The 17,629-nt window shown below is 44.2% G+C and overlaps 1 protein-coding gene across 1 annotated transcript in view; it reads right to left on the reverse strand.

Moving 5' to 3' along the window:
• mxd4 (MAX dimerization protein 4) overlaps positions 1-17,629 on the reverse strand; it is a 50,103-nt gene that overhangs the window by 25,943 nt on the left and 6,531 nt on the right. The window lies entirely within an intron of this gene.

Consider the following 17,629-nt stretch of genomic DNA (forward strand, 5'->3'; position numbering starts at 1 on the left):
GCGCCTGCTCCACTTTTTTCACTATAGGCTACACCAAATCTGCTGGGGTTCTAGTGGTTAAATAAATGATGCAGCTCTGCTGACCGGTGCTCCACGGAGCTTCATGGGACACACACATGACCCAGAGCCTCTCAGATCAGCAGCATGCAAATTGAGTAAAATAAATTAAATTGAATTGAAAGTGCAGCGCATTCCTTACATGGGAACATACAAAATGTACGAGAATACTGTATATCTATACAAATTCAAGAATACCATACAAATATAAAATTGACTGGGGAGACACAAGTGAGGGAGGGATACGTTCTAGAGTGTGAACGACCTTTCAAATAGCTTGTTTTTGTTGCAATAATAATGAGGTATTTCCCCCAAAACAAGCTACAAATTCGTTTTTTAATCTGAGCCTACAGTACGCAGTAAAATCGAGTGTTATTTTTGTGTTTGTGTGTGTAAGAATAAAGTTGTAAATTTCCATAGACTTCAAGCATGGATTCGACCGTGCAGATATACACAGTGTGTCAACATGCTGGTTGACACAGGACTGACTGACTGACAGTGTGTTACCCTGAACGACACTAGCAACCAGGGCTGTGTGAACATGCCAAGACAAGCAGGGCCAGAGAACACCAGGACAAGCAAACAATGGGCCTCTCAGTCTTTCACTGCACTCTTTTCTTGTTCTTCTTTTTATTTTTTTTAAATAAGAAGAGCAGGGAATCGACTCATTGTATTTACGACTCATTTATACCCTTGTGAGTCCACTGCAGCCCATATGTGGATGAGCGACCATGCAGGCAGGCGGGGGTCCACTTGGCGCCGAGCCCACCCCGCTCAACTGTGGGGTCGTAGGTCAAAAGAAACACCGCTGTGATGTTTCTCCTCACAGTCGCGGTGCTAACTCAGTTTGTCAGCTTTGGCTAAAAGAGCAAAAGAAAAACAAGAGGAAGAAAACACACCATGCCGTGCCTTCAGTCCTGTTTTGACTTCAGGCCCACAAAATATAGAAGTGGCATTGAGGCCTATACTTGGTTAAAAGAACCTGTCCCGTAAGCAAAAGCTCACCGGCTTGATCCCTGCAATAGCTAAATTGCAGGTACCATAAGACAGCCCTCTAAAATACAAAGCTAAATGCCTCTAATTGTGGTCATGAATGAAAAGTTATGCATTGTAAAGGTCTTTGCACACTGCTGCGTTTTTCCGGCCGAATATCTGAGTGAATTTCGGATTGCGTGAATAAAAAAATCAACCTCACGTTAAGTCAATCACGTTTGCACACTGCCGCCCGTTACGTATTTATTTTCGGACCAGGGTTGATTTTTCCCGAGTCCCTTGCTCTCTCTCTTTCCTCTCTCTCTCCCTGGCCTACGGCTTTCGGATTTCCAAAACGCAACGAAAACACGCAGTGCAGTGTGCAACCACCTTAAGTCGATGAAAATAACTATTCAGACATTTAAAAAATAATGTCAGCTCGGCCTGTGCTGCTCTACAAAAGCAAACAATGAAAGCATTGAATAGTGATATTTGAAGTCTCATTGCAGCAGTTTTATCTCAACCAGTCAATGCTAACTTGCGGGACACTGAGCAGTGATGCAAATTCACCACAACATCTTAACTATGTGCTGTCAGCCAAGTATGAAAATAATATCTTGCGTGTGGAGAAGGTACTGTGTGTGTGTGTGTGTGTGTGTGTGTGTGTGTGTGTGCGTGCGTGCGTGCGTGCGTGCGTGCGTGCGTGCGTGCGTACGTGCGTGCGTGTGTGCGTGCGTGTGTGCATGCGTGCGTGTATGTTGGGGCAGCATTGCGTGTGCATCGCGTGGTGGTTGAAATTTGGGGTTCGCCATGGATTGGATCCACATCTGGCCTGCAGGTTGCTGAAGAGCCCCAGGCCCAGATGTGGAGAGATGGATGATGGGTAATGAGTAATACATGTTGATAATTTGGTCTTTTTTACATTTCGTATTATTTTAAAACATAGAACATACACATTCACAAGACATACATCCACGCACGCATGCACACACACAGCTCTCAGTGCGTGCACGCATGCACGCATGCACGCACGCACGCACGCATGCACGCACGCATGCACGCACGCATGCACGCACGCACGCAGCTCTCTCTTCGTTGTGTTCCTTCATCACTGTCACTCTCCATCCCTGCCCTGCATGTGTTTACATTTAAGACCAAAGCTCAACTCTGTCATGCCATCTTGAAAAACAGAGAGAGAGAGAGAGAAATAAGAGGGTGTCGATTCATCTTAAAGGGACAACTTGCCGGGAAAAAAGAAAAAGGAAAGAGAAAACACTTCATTTACTCGACACATAATCTCACATGTCCACAAAACTGCACTGGAAAAGTATGGGCTGTCTGTCCTCATGTAACCTGGTGAATTGTACTGCACGTGGACTACTACAGAGCCTTCTGTACGGATCGGTCCTGCTGTAGCTGTTTGTTTAAAGAACAATGAGGCAATTATGTTCTGTGGAGACAGAAATGTAGAGAAGGTAGAGACAGATGAGAGTTACACTGTTGAAAAAACTACAGCTTTGAAATAGCTTTTCTTTCCTTTTATTGCACCTACTGAAACTACACATAATTCTGGGCCATAAAAGGAAAGGAATTGGCCGAGTGGTCGGGGCCCGTACCACATTCTGCCTTACAGCAAGTTCTGGGTTTGATTCCTGGGTCTGGCAGAGCTTTGCTGCACGACACTCCCCTTCTCTCCTTCCCTGTTTTCTATCTCTCTACACCAGGGGTCTTCAACGTTTTCAGGCCAAGGACCCCTTAGTTGAGAGAGAGATGAAGCAGGGACCCCCACAACCTGTTCATAGATTCCATATAGTTTCATTGTTTGACAGCACAATCATCAGTGTATTTTGGATTCATGTCAATTTGTGTTTTCAGATATTTAACCACTTGAACCGTCAATACTTAAAAAAAACTTGACCTTTCACTCTGTACTTAGTCTGCTCTTTTTCCCCTCTAGGCCAAAACTCTTTGCCGAAAATAGCCGATCTACAAGCTCACAACGCCTCGCAGCGCGAGGCGTTGTGAGCTTGTAGATCTGCTATTTTTGGCTAAAGTTCTCAGAATATGGACACTAGTAGGGTTCATCACACAAAGATTTGGAGGACCCCCTGTACTAACTCTGAGGACCCCCTAGGGGTCCCGGACCCCCTGTTGAAGACCCCTGCTCTACACTGTGAAACTATCAATAAAGGTAGAACATACGGTATATATTTAGACGAAAGGAATGGGTTTTTGTTTAGTTTCTTTTTTATTTTATTTTCACTATTGCTTTCCTGTAACTGACTGAACCCTGTTTTATTTCCTCCTGACGACCGCTGTGAGATTGTTTTGTTTCGGAAAGGTTTAGGTCTATTAGGGGTGGAGTGTCAGCCCACCTGTGAAAAACATTTGACTACGGTCTTTAATGTATGAATCAGAATTTGTAAAGTTTTATTTGGTGCCAATTAGTCAAGTATTGATTATTGCTAAGAGAAGTTGTTGCATGATATTTTAGAAGTTAGGCCTACCTAACTGAGTAATGTGGACAGTAGTTTCTGGAAGGCAGGTGTCTGACTGATGGACATTGTATTTTCTGGGGGGATCTATGACCTGTGAACAAGTGGGCACTTTGTATTTTTGTATTATATTTGTACATGAATTTGATATACCGGTATATATCGTCGTTGTCGGGTGGAAACCTTGTATGTCCAAAACCGTTCACTTTGTATTTATCATTTAAAAAATGAACCAAACTAGTGAAAACAGCCGATCTACAAGCACACAACGCCTCGCACCGCAAGGCGTTGTGTGCTTGTAGATCTGCTGTTTTCACTACTTTTGTGCGATGGCCTTGTATGATGAAGCAGGGCTTTACTTGGTGAAAAAAAATTACAAATTTGAAACTTGGAGATACGAGGTTTCCGCCCGACAACGACGGTATATATATTCAAGCTTTTAGTTAGCAAAGGGTTGGGGTTTGTAATAGAACATTGTAGTTCAAAGTAGCTTCCCAACACTGGAGATACAGTACATGCAACACATGCGGCATGGCTAACAAGCTGGTAATCATCATTGTCTAGTGTGACAAATTGACAATGATGCCTCCACCCTAGCTCCCCTCCCTTCCCCTCGGCTCCCCAATCTTACAGTAATAACTGCGAGTCCCTGGCACTACTGAGAAGCAGGCCTGTGTGACAGCTCTGTGAAAACCACACGCTGACGTGCGGTCAACCTTCGCTGCCATCACTTCCTTCCCCTTTCTCTAACTTGGACCCGTTTCTCCATCATGCCTACAGTATGACAGCTCTGTCCGTACTGATGGTTTCCTTTATGAAGTAACGCTTCAAGTTTCCCCCCTCCCTCTAGCAGCTTGTACGACCGTGCTTGGTGGCACGTAACATGTTGTACAAGTCCCACAATTTATTACTGCACACTTGCTAAGAGAATGTTGCACTTTGGCATAATTCCCCATTTTTTTAATTATTTATTTTTTACTTTATTGTATTTGAAAAAAAACTAAACAAAGAAAGATCTGATAGCTTCCAGGACGGGGATTCCTACTCCCCTGAGTACGACATAAAAGCACCACACGACCACCATATGAATATGTTCAATTGTTTGAGAGACATTGCATGTCTGCGTACCAGCATGCTAAATGGGTGCTGCTGTACCAATGCACGATACATGTAAAACAAATCCATATAGAGCAGGGGTCTTCAACAGGGGGTCCGGGACCCCTAGGGGGTCCTCAGAGATACCATTGGGGGGCCGCCAAATCTTTGTGTGATAGGATCATGTTTTTTACATTAACCACTTGAACCCTAGCATCCCTATTCTGAGTGGAACATTACCCAAAAATAGCAGATCTTACAAGCGTGTAGATCGGCTATTTTTGTCCAAGAAGAGCAGACTAAAGTATTTCATGGTTCAAGTGGTTACATTTCTGAAAATACACATTACTCCAACATGATGACAGTGCTGTCAAACAAGTCTAAGCTGTCTAAGAAATTGATGAAAATCTTTCTTCTGCAATATGTGGAGGGGGTCCCTGCTTCATCTCTCTCTCAGCTAAGGGGTCCCTGGCCTGAAAACATTGAAGACCGCTGATATAGAGGAGGGCTATCCAACAGAGGACAGGGGACAAGAGACACAAATTGCTCGCAGGAGGACAATGGTTGTAGAGTCAGACCGTTCTCACACCGATAGGGAGGAGTCTCTGTCTCTCTCTTCGCCTCTCCTCAATTGAGAAAGGATTTACAAAGATTATTTTTACCACTGGAGACACCTGACGCCAGCTCTGCCAAGCCGCGCCAGTTGCCGTTGTTTCATCTCAGTTTCATTTCAAGATCACAGAGGGAGGAGAGGGCCATGTTTGTCACCAGGAGAGTTTACAGTGGTTGGGCTCCACCAAAACAAACTGCTCTCGGTTTCTTAGAAATTGCCAGTTATTGTTGACGGCGCCTGCATAGTCTGTCTGATTGTCACAATACAGCCTTTGAAGTCCTGTTGGGTAGGTTAGAGCTGGCTAGCAAGAGACCCAAAGATGGAAGTGGAGAAATGTGTTTGTTTTGATGTGAGGAAGATGTATATTTCTGAGGGAGCTTGGCAGTGAGTCATCTTGGTACCTTCACTCAGTTACAACGCTCTGGCAAGACAGAAATGAAAATAGCGTTTTGACAAAAACAAACAGCTCTCAAAATATCACAGATCAGAAATGTGGTAAAAGAAAGTAAGGTAAAGACATTTTACACAGTGAAAGGTTAGTGTGTGTTAGTGTTAGTTCTACTGAATGTGTGATTTTTTTTTTTTACAGAAACAGGGACAAACTTTAACCTAAGATGGCAACCATTTATCAAAGTTTTAGAATTATTATTTCAAAAGTAGATGCCACACAAAAGCATCACATGCTATGAACCAACTAACAAGTCTTAATAATAACACACACACACTGTGTATAAGCAATATTAGCTATTCAAATTCACTTGCAACCAAATATTGACAATAACCAACTGACAAGTGAAAATCTCTCTTGAAGAATCAATTATGCTTCAGGCTGGGACAACAAAAGCACTGTGGGTGAAATGACCCTTTAACATTCACGAGTGCTTCGTTGGACATGAGGCCTGAGCTCCTCTCTAATTAAATTTACTATACTGCACTCCCCAACTGTGATGAATGACTTGTTTGGCTTTGAGAAAACTCTTCCCCCTAGAGCGCAGCTCATCTCCCTGTGTGTGTGTGTGTGTGTGTGTGTGTGTGTGTGTGTGTGTGCGTGTGTGTGTGCGTGCGTGCGTGCGTGCGTGCGTGCGTGCGTGCGTGCGTGCGTGTGTGCGTGTGCATGTGTGTGTGTGTGTGTGTGTGTGTGTGTGTGCGCACAGCCAGGAGCCAGCAACATCTCGATCTCCGTGAGTTATGGTACAACTGGGGGAGGGGGCCGTCATGGGCCCCAGTTCCTCGCCACCTCCACACTTTCTTTCTTTCTTTAATTCTCCAGAGACCACGTACACGTTTTGTTTTTTCTACCATCTTTTTTTCCCTCTCTCTCCCATCTGAGTTTTGCTCTCTCCCTCTTGTCCCTCCTTTAAAAGTGCCTGAGTCAGCAGAAATCTGAGGAAACACAGGGAGCAGCGGACGACTCCTTCTCTCTCTCTCACACACACACACAGAGGGGCCTTTTTTCCACCCCTCACTCGCCGCTCAGCCAAAACTTTTCTCTTTTCTCTGTAGCCCGACTCCCTTTCTCCTCTGCCGACTCCATTTCTCCTCTGCCCTACCGTTGAGGTATGTGGGAGTTGTTTGTCTGACTATATGGAGTTCCTTGGTGAAATGAAGGAGACAGACTTATCTGAGACACAGATATGATGGCTCTGTTTATTTTATGCTCCTCCCACTCCATACTGGTTGTACATTGTACAACGTGTTGAGTGTCATCCTATTCTCTTTAGACTTTGTACCAGGATTGTGCACCATCTTGTCCAATAGCAATGGCGCTATCTGTCTGCAAATAAGTGATTGTAAATGGTATGATTACTGATGCGTTAAAGGTTAAGGTCAAATAATATCCTCATCTAACTCTAAAAGCACCACATTAATAAATATATCTGCAAAGCGGCAGTTCGGGACAACACAGACGGTTCACTTCCATTCCATGGGAGTTTGTTTTATTTTATTATACGGTCTCATTTATAATTACAACACGCCCATCTGACCAGTGGTCGATTTGAATGAGACTTTAAATGTATGTTTCAGGTACTTTTGGAGACATTACCTGCAGGTTTTGTGATGATTGGCCGGGGGGTTATTAACTCTGGTCTATTTATATGCCGAGCCACGTACCTTTTGAAGTTCAATGGTCAGTATTTTCTAAATGAGATATCAACAAGCACTGTGTTTTTATTAAGATTGGTCCAGTAATGATCAACAGACCATTTGGTTGGACCTACGGTTAAGATGTTTTTGTTAACCAAAAGTTCTAAATGGCATACAAATCTAGATAGTGTTAGATGGACTTGAGTAGTTTTTGAGGCAAGTATAGTGAGGATACAGTAGATAAGATGTCTGTAGCAAGTTTTGTGTAAATCACTCCTGGCAACATTTTGAGCTTTAATTATAGCACTCCATCAAGCTGATTAGTGATTAGACTCTTATTTGTTGTGGAAATAATGCATGCAATTTCCAATCACTAGGGAAAATTCCACGACTCTACCATTTACCATCTGGAATTAGCAGAACTACAGCAGATGTCCTTCGGACTCGAATCGCTAATAATACAAATAAATACACACTACTAAACACTTACGGGTGAATTTTTACAAGTTAAAGTAACATTTAGTTTTGTACTATTGCCACTACTGTACTTGTCTCAAAGGGCGTTCTATTGTGGCGTCCCATATTTCTTTGTGTGTCCACGTGCCAAGTTGTAATTTGGCCGAACAGAGTCATTGGGTCACATTCCACATGTAGGTGACCAATGAGTCTCTACAAGGGTTGACTTTCTAGGCTTACATGATCCAGATTAACAATCAACATGCACATATAATCCCATGGATCTGAGTTGCCTATCTCACATGCAAGAGGCCATGTAGTAATTCCTTTTCCAGGAATAAGTTCTGTATAGACACACGTGGAACGGTACAAATGATGATTGGTGGTTAGGCTATGAGGGTTTTCCTCACAGTAAAGATGGCTCACTAAAGCAAGTGAAGACAGCCCTAAGGGTCAGCCTGGAGAGACATGTACAGTGTGGAGAGCATACAAAGTCAAGACACTGGCTCCAGCTGGACTCCAGAAAAGATCTCCCAAAAGAGGTCAACTTGTGGAATTTCTCCACTTGGAGGTCACTATGTGCTGAGAACACATTGGCTCCAGACAGACCAGGCCATCCTGGCCTTGGCTGGAGCCTGACTTCTAGGACTTGTGTAGACCTACACGTCAGTTTCTAAACACTTTGTTCCACTAGAGACTGAGGAGAGAAGTCACATCTATGACTAATTGTCTCCACCAGCCGAAGGCTGAGGGAGAGTATGTTTTCCCCTCCGTCCGTCCGTCCGTGCGTCCGTGCGTCCGTCCGTGCGTCCGTGCGTCCTCGCAGTTTGTGAACAGCTAATCTCAGTCACCGTTGGCCCGATCGCTGCCAAACTGAGCACACACACTCCCTGGATGCCAATCTAGAACCTCTGCCCCACATTTTTCAAATCAGCCTCATGGTGGCGCTATAACAGGCCGATTTGTGTGGCCTGGTTGTTACCAGCTAATCTCCGGCGCCGTTGGCCCGATCGCTGCCAAACTGAGCACACACACTCCCTGGATGCTAATTCAGAACCTCTGCCCCACATTTTTTAAATCAGCCTCATGGTGGCGCTATAACAGGCCGATTTGTGTGGCCTGGTGGAGACCTGTGCTCGGAAGAGCACTGCTTCTAGTTCATACTTTGTTGTCTGATTTTCAAATCATTTTGACTTTATTTATTGATGATCGAACTGACTGCCTCTCTGATATTACCAGCTGCTGCTTATCTGCTTGCTAAGTGTTTTTCATCGTAAACCCAGTGTCCATGACCCGAACTTTCCCCACAGTCACAGTGTATTAAAAGTTTCAAATTGAATGGAACTAAAGTGAAACAAATTAAATTGAGCTGAACTGAGACAGAATCAAGGCTATGTATGATGTAAACAGCCTAATGCACGCATGAACATGTGTGTAGATGGATTTAAGGAGGTGAGTGGGTGCATGCAGCAGACCCACATCTCACTGAGAACATTCTCTCTGTCTGGGGTAGCAGGCCTGCAGGCCATGGCCCACAACATTTTGCTCTGTCAGTAAATCCTTTTTCTTTCCTGCAGACGATACCACACCTTGTACATTTCAGGAGGACGCATTTAAACGAGTTATGAAACACCAGCATAATGGCAAGATGCCTTCAGAGGTTGCAGAGTTTGCTGATAGTTCAGATTTAGGGCTTAATTATTTGTGGCCAGTGTAGTTCAACATAGCCCTGATGTTGATGCAAGATGAAAAAAGTACAATTAAATAATAACTTTACTGTACCAAAAGGAGAGGAGAGGAGAGGAGTCTGTGTGTTACGTGACGGGTTTCCTGGTTTGTGTGTCGACCAAGCAGTGCTGAAATTCAGGTCAGCACAGCACACACACGCGCGCACACACACACACAAGCGCGCACCACGCACACACACAAACACACACTCTGGAATGTTGAGTTAAGTAACAGAGGGAGCCCGGGGTTGGGGGTGGAGGGGTGTATGTCAGCAGTAGGCCGTGTATAAGTAGAGCACACACAGCAACATTTGTTGCTGTTTGCAGTCAAATATGCGACGTGACATTCATTTGTTTGGTCGACTGCAATATCTGTGATCTAGCAAGATGACTGAAGGAAGACACAAATGGCAGATCTACAAGCTCACAACACGTCGCAGATGCTATGAAGTATGAATCAACTGAGCTTCAGAGAGACGTGCTAAACAGCCATGCCGCTAGAGCAGCACTGTCAGTTGTTGTCGACGGGGACCTGTTTTCCGGGAACGCATAGCCTATACCCTCTCTGACAGTGATCTGCTGAAACAGTAGGCTCCTGTCAAAGCCACCAGGTTAATGTGTGTTAATCATTGACAAAGGAGTCAGCATGAAAGCAGAGCTGTCTCCTCACGTCAACGAGGAGAATGTGCTCGATTGAGCTGAGCCCAGTTTTGGCAGCTTTATCCCTGCACATGTGGATCGGTATTTTGGGCTTCGGTATGGTTTTAATTTGGCATATTAAAGATGCATCCCTTTACTGAGCTATACCAAAGTGCTGTGTAGAATTTAGAGTGACTGTCCCGACTGTCCCAGAAGGACATAGGTTCAATCCCGGCAACAGTGAATGTTTACATCACTAGTCATGTGTCCTAGCAAACTGTCCTTGTACGGCACTGACCCCACCAGACCACCACCCACAAACCACCTGATCGTCTCTCATGAAAGTCAGAGAGAGAGAGATGCACACATGCATGTGTGAGTCCAAACCCACCAAGGAGCTAATTCTTTTGTTATCCTTTCTATTTGCTCACACATTCTTCTCTTTCTTTATTGCACTCGAGCATCTGTTTTCCAGCAAACACAGATGTAGTCGTGCTAAGTACGGTAGGGAAATGAGTTTTCTTCTGTACCAACCATCTTTTCTTTTCTTTTCTTTTCTTGGGGCATTGTTTTGGTTTCAGGGGGCAGGGAAGGAAAAGAACGAAGAACGATGGAAGAAATCTAATAAATCTAATTACAAGGCATTCCCAAGAAGCATGGCTCCAAATGGAGATTTCCACATTGTGCTTTGTGGAAATACTACCAATGAGAGAACACCACCACCACTTCATATAGCAGCTTCCTGTTGTTGAGGAACCACTTGTAGGCTGGCACTGTTTTTCTCTTTCCCCGTGGTGGAAAAAGTACTCAAATGTTTTACTCGAGTAAAGGTATTAATACTGTAGAAATACTCTGTTTACAAGTAGAAGTAGAAGTATTCAAAATGTACTTGAGTAAAAGTACAAAAGTATTTGTATCAAAATGTACTTAAAGTACCAAATAATATTCATTGTGCAGAATGTCCCATTTCACTTTCAAAATGTATTAAAAATATTTTGAAAATATCTACAAGCTCACAATGTGTCGCATGATCGCATCACGACGCATTGTGAGCTTGCTGAAGTGGCTAATTTATGTTTAGTAATAAAAATCTAAATCTACAAAGTAACCAGTAACTAAAGTTTTCAAATAATTGCAGTGGAGTAAAAGTACAATATTTGGATCCAAAATTTAGTGAAGTAGAACGAAAAGTATTGGAATTTGGAAATACTCAAGTAAAGTACAAATACCTCAAAGTTTTACTAAAGTACAGTACTTCAGTAAATGTACATAGTTACTTTACACTAGTGCTCTTTTCTAACGTCCTTTTTCCTTTTTCTGAAGCAAGGCATTGTCAGAGAGAACCAGGTTTCTGTTGGCTGCAGAGCTCGCGTGAGAGAGACCAAAGTCAGCTGTAAGCTCTCTGCCCGTCCCTCGTCAGCCAGTCAGTCAGGAAGTCTACTGTAGCGCGGTGCGTGTGTATGTGCTTGTAGTCAGGAGGTCTGCTGTAGCGTGGTGTGTGTGTATGTGCTTGCAGTCAGGAGGTCTGCTGTAGCGTGGTGCACGTGCATGTGCTTGCAGTGGACTGGGTGTCTGTGTGTCTCAGCCTCCCCAGTTGTCAATGTACACACAAAACAAACGCCGCTTGTCTGTGGGTGTGGCAGCACCGTCGATGACAGAAAACAAACACACTCTCCCAGACATGGGACAAACAGTAGAGACTTTTTTTTTCTCCAATATCTTAAATGTCTCTGTCTGTCAATCTGTGTTTTTGCCTCTCTCTCTCTGTGCTTTCGCTGTTAAAATATAGAGAAGTAAAGATAACTACCATATTTAAAACATCAGTCCATGCTGGCAGTTTCACACTAACAGGGAATGTCATCTGTAATCTATGTTGATCTGCATTTTGTCCCAGCCTTCAGCGTGGTTGATTATCAAAGATAAATGTACACTAAGTTTTTGCACTTGATATTTGCTTGCAACACTTTGCTTGAATTCCTAACGATCGCCTGTTAGTCATTTGTAACCTACATGCATGTGCAAATTAATGCACCGAGGCTTTACGCATAATATCGTAGAGATGCGTTTGTTACTACTGTACATGGAATGAGTGTCCTCTTCATGATATTGTCACTATCGGCAGAAACATTGTATCTCCAAGTTTCAAATTGAACATTTTTCGTAAAGTAAAGCCCTGCTTCATCATACAAGACTGTCGCACTGTCGCACAATACTAGTGAAAATAGCAGAACTACAAGCACACAACGCCTCGCGGCCCTCTGGGCCGGCAGAGAGTCACTGGACACCGCTGTAAGAGGTGCTGTGACTGTGCAGTGGATAGGGTTGTGTGAGGACACACACACAGTGGTGTACTGCTGCTGTCACTCTGCCAAGAGCCTCAGTCCCTCAACAAGTCACCAACATGGCCTCCACTGTCCCAGAGCCAGAACTGCACTCAGTGGCAGTGTGGCACAAAGGCTGAGCAATATATCAATATTATATTGATATTGTGATATGATAGTTGTGCGCTTGTAGACTATTTATTTATTTATGACTATGGCTATTTTTGAAATTTGATATTTATTAGAAGAGAGAAAGGAGTGTATTTTATATCTCTCAAGTTGATCAATCCTTTTGATCTGAAGACCTGAAAGTGGCACAAGAAAGAAAGATGAATTCCCTGTCAGCCGGCACAAACAAGATCGTTTCTGCATTGATTGATTGATTAATTTAAAAATGAATCAAACCAGGGGTGATCGTGTGTGTGTGTGTGTGTGTGTGTGTGTGTGTGTGTGTGTGCGTGTGCGTGTGCGTGTGCGTGAGCGTGTGCATGTGTGTGTTGGGACTAGTGGTATGATGTTTTTCTCTGAACTTGGATCCATCCTGCACCAGCAAGAGAGACAAGCAAGCCATGTGTGTGTGTGTGTGTGTGTGTGTGTGTGTGTGTGTGTGTGTGTGTGTGTGTGTGTGTGTGTGTTACTACTGGACATTCTATCTTCAGTTCATCATCATCAACCATTTCAGACACGGAACAAACACCTACTGTGCACTGCAGCAGGGCAGCCCTCCACCCCCCCCCCCCCACTGCTAGGGGACAAGAGTTGGCTATTTGTGTCAAAACCTTGAAACCTTAGCGTCTCTCACCCTTTGACACCTCTGTCTTACAATAATGTCCATGTCATCTGAGCTCATGGGTTCAGGCAGGGATTCGACCAATGTGCATTGTGTCACAATGGCTCTGTCTCTCTCTCACACACACACGCATGCGCACACGCACGCGCGCGCACACACACACGCACATGCGCACGCACACGCACACGCACACGCACACACACACACACACACACACACACACACACACACACACACACACACACAGACTACACACATTGCCAGAGCTATCATTACATACAGGTAGGGCCTATTTCCTTCTCAGAAGGGAAAGGATCACAGTGTCACCAAAAACACACACAAAAAAAGCTAACAAAAAGACAAAGGAAGAATAAGAACAGGTCTGAAGTGCTTTTTAAAGTAAGTAAAACGTGTCTTCAATTTGTTCTGGAGGCTTTTGTCACTACTGTGTGCACGGTGAATGAATGAATGTTGCAAAATATGTCCAAATGACTGCACTGTGAATGGCAGCGCTCTACCTTTTGAAACACAAATCCAGTTTCTATGATGTGCTGCTGTTAAGCCCTATAAGCTTATGTTATGAATAGCAAAATCTCCACAATGCATCGCATCGTGATGTGTTATGAGCTTGTCGATCTGCTATATTTAGTTACTAGATCTTTTATATTAGATGTGAGGGCCATGATGTATCGGCCTCACATCTAAAGTTGGCTGCCTAGAGTTCTGGCCGCTACGCAGGAAAATAGATTTTGAAAGGTTCAGGTGGTGCAGTTGGGTTCACAGAAATCCAAAATGCCTTCAGACGATGGATGCTCTCAGGACCAGAGATGGCAAGATAGCTGAAGGAATTTGAGGATGGAAATGAAAATGTCGCTGAGGATCCTAATAACTTATCCTAATAATATTGGTGCGCTGGTACAGGGGCTGCACCGCGACTCAGCGTGTCACGTATGCCTTGATGTGTTACAAATGTTTGTATATATGTTTTGAATACATGACTGCTGTGTCGTAAGACAAATTTCAGTGTGAACTGACAATAAAGTACTATATCATATATCATATCAACTTCCAGTACCACACGCAGAGTCTTGCAAAGACATTTTAGAGACATAACGAGAAGAGAAATAGCGTGGCACTCTTCAGGCAACCTCGACGCAAGGCAAGGCCTAGACATAGATCAAAGTGCTCCGAGTCCAGAACAATGTGCCACTCTTGTCTTTGGCCAGCTAAACATCGCTATGCAGAGCCACGAGAGTAACTTGGATGATTTTTTTGCGCATTAGATACAATCATACAGTCCCAGTCACTTTGGCAAGCTTCACCCAATCTGGGAACCCATCATCAAAGAAAGGGCGACGCCCACTCGGTATATCTCTCTTCCTTTGGCATAGCCATCATTGACTCTGTCTCGAGAGATTGAGCTTCACCTGACAGGCACAACATCTGACCTACTGTAATGTCTTGAGCAGCCTGGGCAATCGGAGCCCAAGGTATGACTGCAAAATCCTGGATGGAGCAGTCATTGTCCACTGCCTGCCCACTATTAGAATGCAGGGACATGCAGAGGAAATTGAAGAGGCAGGGGATGGAATTTGAAAAGGGCAAGAAACCTGCTCTGCACCCAACATCACAGACACAGTGCTAGAAAAGTGCAGGTCTTCGCCAGGCTGGGTGGCCTATAAAGATTGTATTAGTCCTGGCCACAAATCATTGAGCCAATTACAGGCAAACAGTATGGAATATCTGAAATCTGACTCATACATCTTGATCACATGACCAAAGACAGAGTGTGTGCTGATGTGTGTGAGTTGTGGACAAAATCTGTATGAGTAGTAGAAGAATATGTATTTTGAAAATGGCATAAATGGGTTTCTGATGGTATGACCTACGGTTCAAGAGTTATAGGCCACAAAGTGAATCGGCCTGATCTGCTAAATTATACTGTTGTGACGTCAATGTATATCTTTGTCCTCAAAGCACACCAATACCACAGACTCTTTTGCTTTGATACAACTTTCATATTGCGGCCACAAAGCACTCAAAAAAGAGGACGTTTTGTTTCTATTTTAACATCACACACTACAGTACATTATACACTGACAAAGCACATCCTCTTGCGTGTGGTTGCTTCCAGAGAACGGAAGATGAGTAAGGTGATTCTGGAAACTTTTTTTTTTTTTTTAACCGTAACAGGAGGTGTCGGTGTGTTGGTGACCACGCCTGACGCAAGTGAGCCACAACGGCTGTGTTGTTTGGACTACACAACAGCTACGGTATTCTAGCTCGCCTCTCTCTGCCAGGTCACGCAGAAGGGATATGTCCATGCATGTTTTCTCAACTCTCCGCACACACGTCAATTACTCACTACTCTCAGGCATGGTATGTGACTGGCAAGCCACTCCGCTCTCCACCACCAGAGTGACACAGTGTCACGTAACACATGCATACTCTAACACACCCAACTCCAGTCTCGTCTAGTCCAGTTCAGACAGACAGGGCTGATAAGGAATTACATCAGCTGTAGAGTCCCAATCGAAACCACTCTATTTGTACACAGGCGACAACGTGAATCCCAAACCGGTTCTTTGTCTGCGGGAAACTAATCCATGTCTTGAAAAGGCCAGACACAAGGATTTCTGTTGTCCAGAGGCTGTTGGGTGGAACCAGAATCAAAGCAGAGCTCTCTCGGCTTCCTGTCGAGAGCCCCCCCTCCCATTCACACACACACACACACACACACACACACACACACACACACACACACACACACACACACACACACACACACACACACACACACACACACACATCACACACACACACACACACACACACACACACACACACACACACACACACACACACACACGCGCACACACACCTCCTTTAATGTGTGATGTCACTTTGTCTCAACGTTGACTCAAAACAGGGTGGAGTAAGAAAAACATGCAACCTGTGTGTCTTTAATTAACCAGCTAGCTTTTTTGCAAAGAGAGAGAGAACCGTTTCTTTTGAGGAGTTCTGGAACAAACATGAGCGACATAATCATGTTGCACGTTTAGAGAGAGAGAGAGAGAGAGAGAGAGAGAGAGAGAGAGAGAGAGAGAGAGAGAGAGAGAGAGACTTTCAAAAATGTGTTTCTTATATTTGCGTGTGCACGTGGCCTGGGCACTGTACTGGGCTTCTTTTGATTGACAAGAAGAGACAGACAAGCCTCCAATAACGGCCTCCAATACACACACACACACACACGCGCACGCGAGCACGCACACAGCACCACACACACAAACCTAATGTGCAAGATTAGAACATTTAACTGACAGGATTCCCTCTCCCTGACCATACAAGGCATTGAGTTTTCACCCAACAGACAGATCTAATAAAACATGAAAGCAACTCTTTGAAATGAGATTACAGAATCAGATTACGGCCCCTCTTCTGTTCAGACACAAGGAATTCACCCGGACGGACACAATTCTGAGCCCTGGTTGGGTCTCATCATTGTTATCTTGAGTAAATTGGGCAACGCGCGTCAAGTGATGAACTAGACAAATTCAAAATTCATTAGGCATTGAAACTGATAACCATGATTAACAACACACAGGGCAGGGGGGAGGTTCAGTATATTGCTCAAGAAGCCATGGTCACTGATGGGGCAGGGCATCAACTGCTAGGCCACACAAGTAAGATTTGGTGACCGACCGATATCGACGTTGTCGGGTGGAAACCTTGTATGTCCAAGACCGTTCGTTTTGTATTTATCATGTTAAAAATTAACTAAACTAGTGAAAACAGCAGATCTACAAGCACACAACGCCTCGCACCACGAGGCGTTGTGTGCTTGTAGATCGGCTGTTTTCACTACTTTTGTGCGACCGCCTTCTATGATGAAGCAGGGCTTTACTTAGTGAAAAAAACATACAAATTTGAAATTTGGAGATACGAGGTTTCTGCCCGACAACGACGATATGAAGATACATTTAGGATAGTACACACACACACACACACACACACACACACACACACACACACACACACACACACACACACACACACACACACACACACACACACACGATACCCATTATCATACACATTAACAAAGCTTGTCAGTAAATCAATGTCCTCTGCTGCATGCTCAGCTGGGATTTTACAAGCCGTCTCACACAGTTCCCGTCCTCATTGACTCTGGAGATGCTCATTTCTTTTTAAATCCTCCCTGGCTGAGCAAGGCATTCCCCAGGAGCCTCTGTCAGATCCCATCAAGAGCAGAGCTCTCCATGGTCACTTTCTCTGCTCTGTCACTCATAGAACTATTCCACTTCTAAACCTAACATTCCACCTGATGAATCCTCCCCAACCAATAGTGATCTTGGATT

The sequence above is a fragment of the Nannobrachium achirus genome (assembly GCF_963921795.1).
Source record: "Nannobrachium achirus genome assembly, chromosome: 3".
NCBI lineage: Eukaryota > Metazoa > Chordata > Actinopteri > Myctophiformes > Myctophidae > Nannobrachium > Nannobrachium achirus.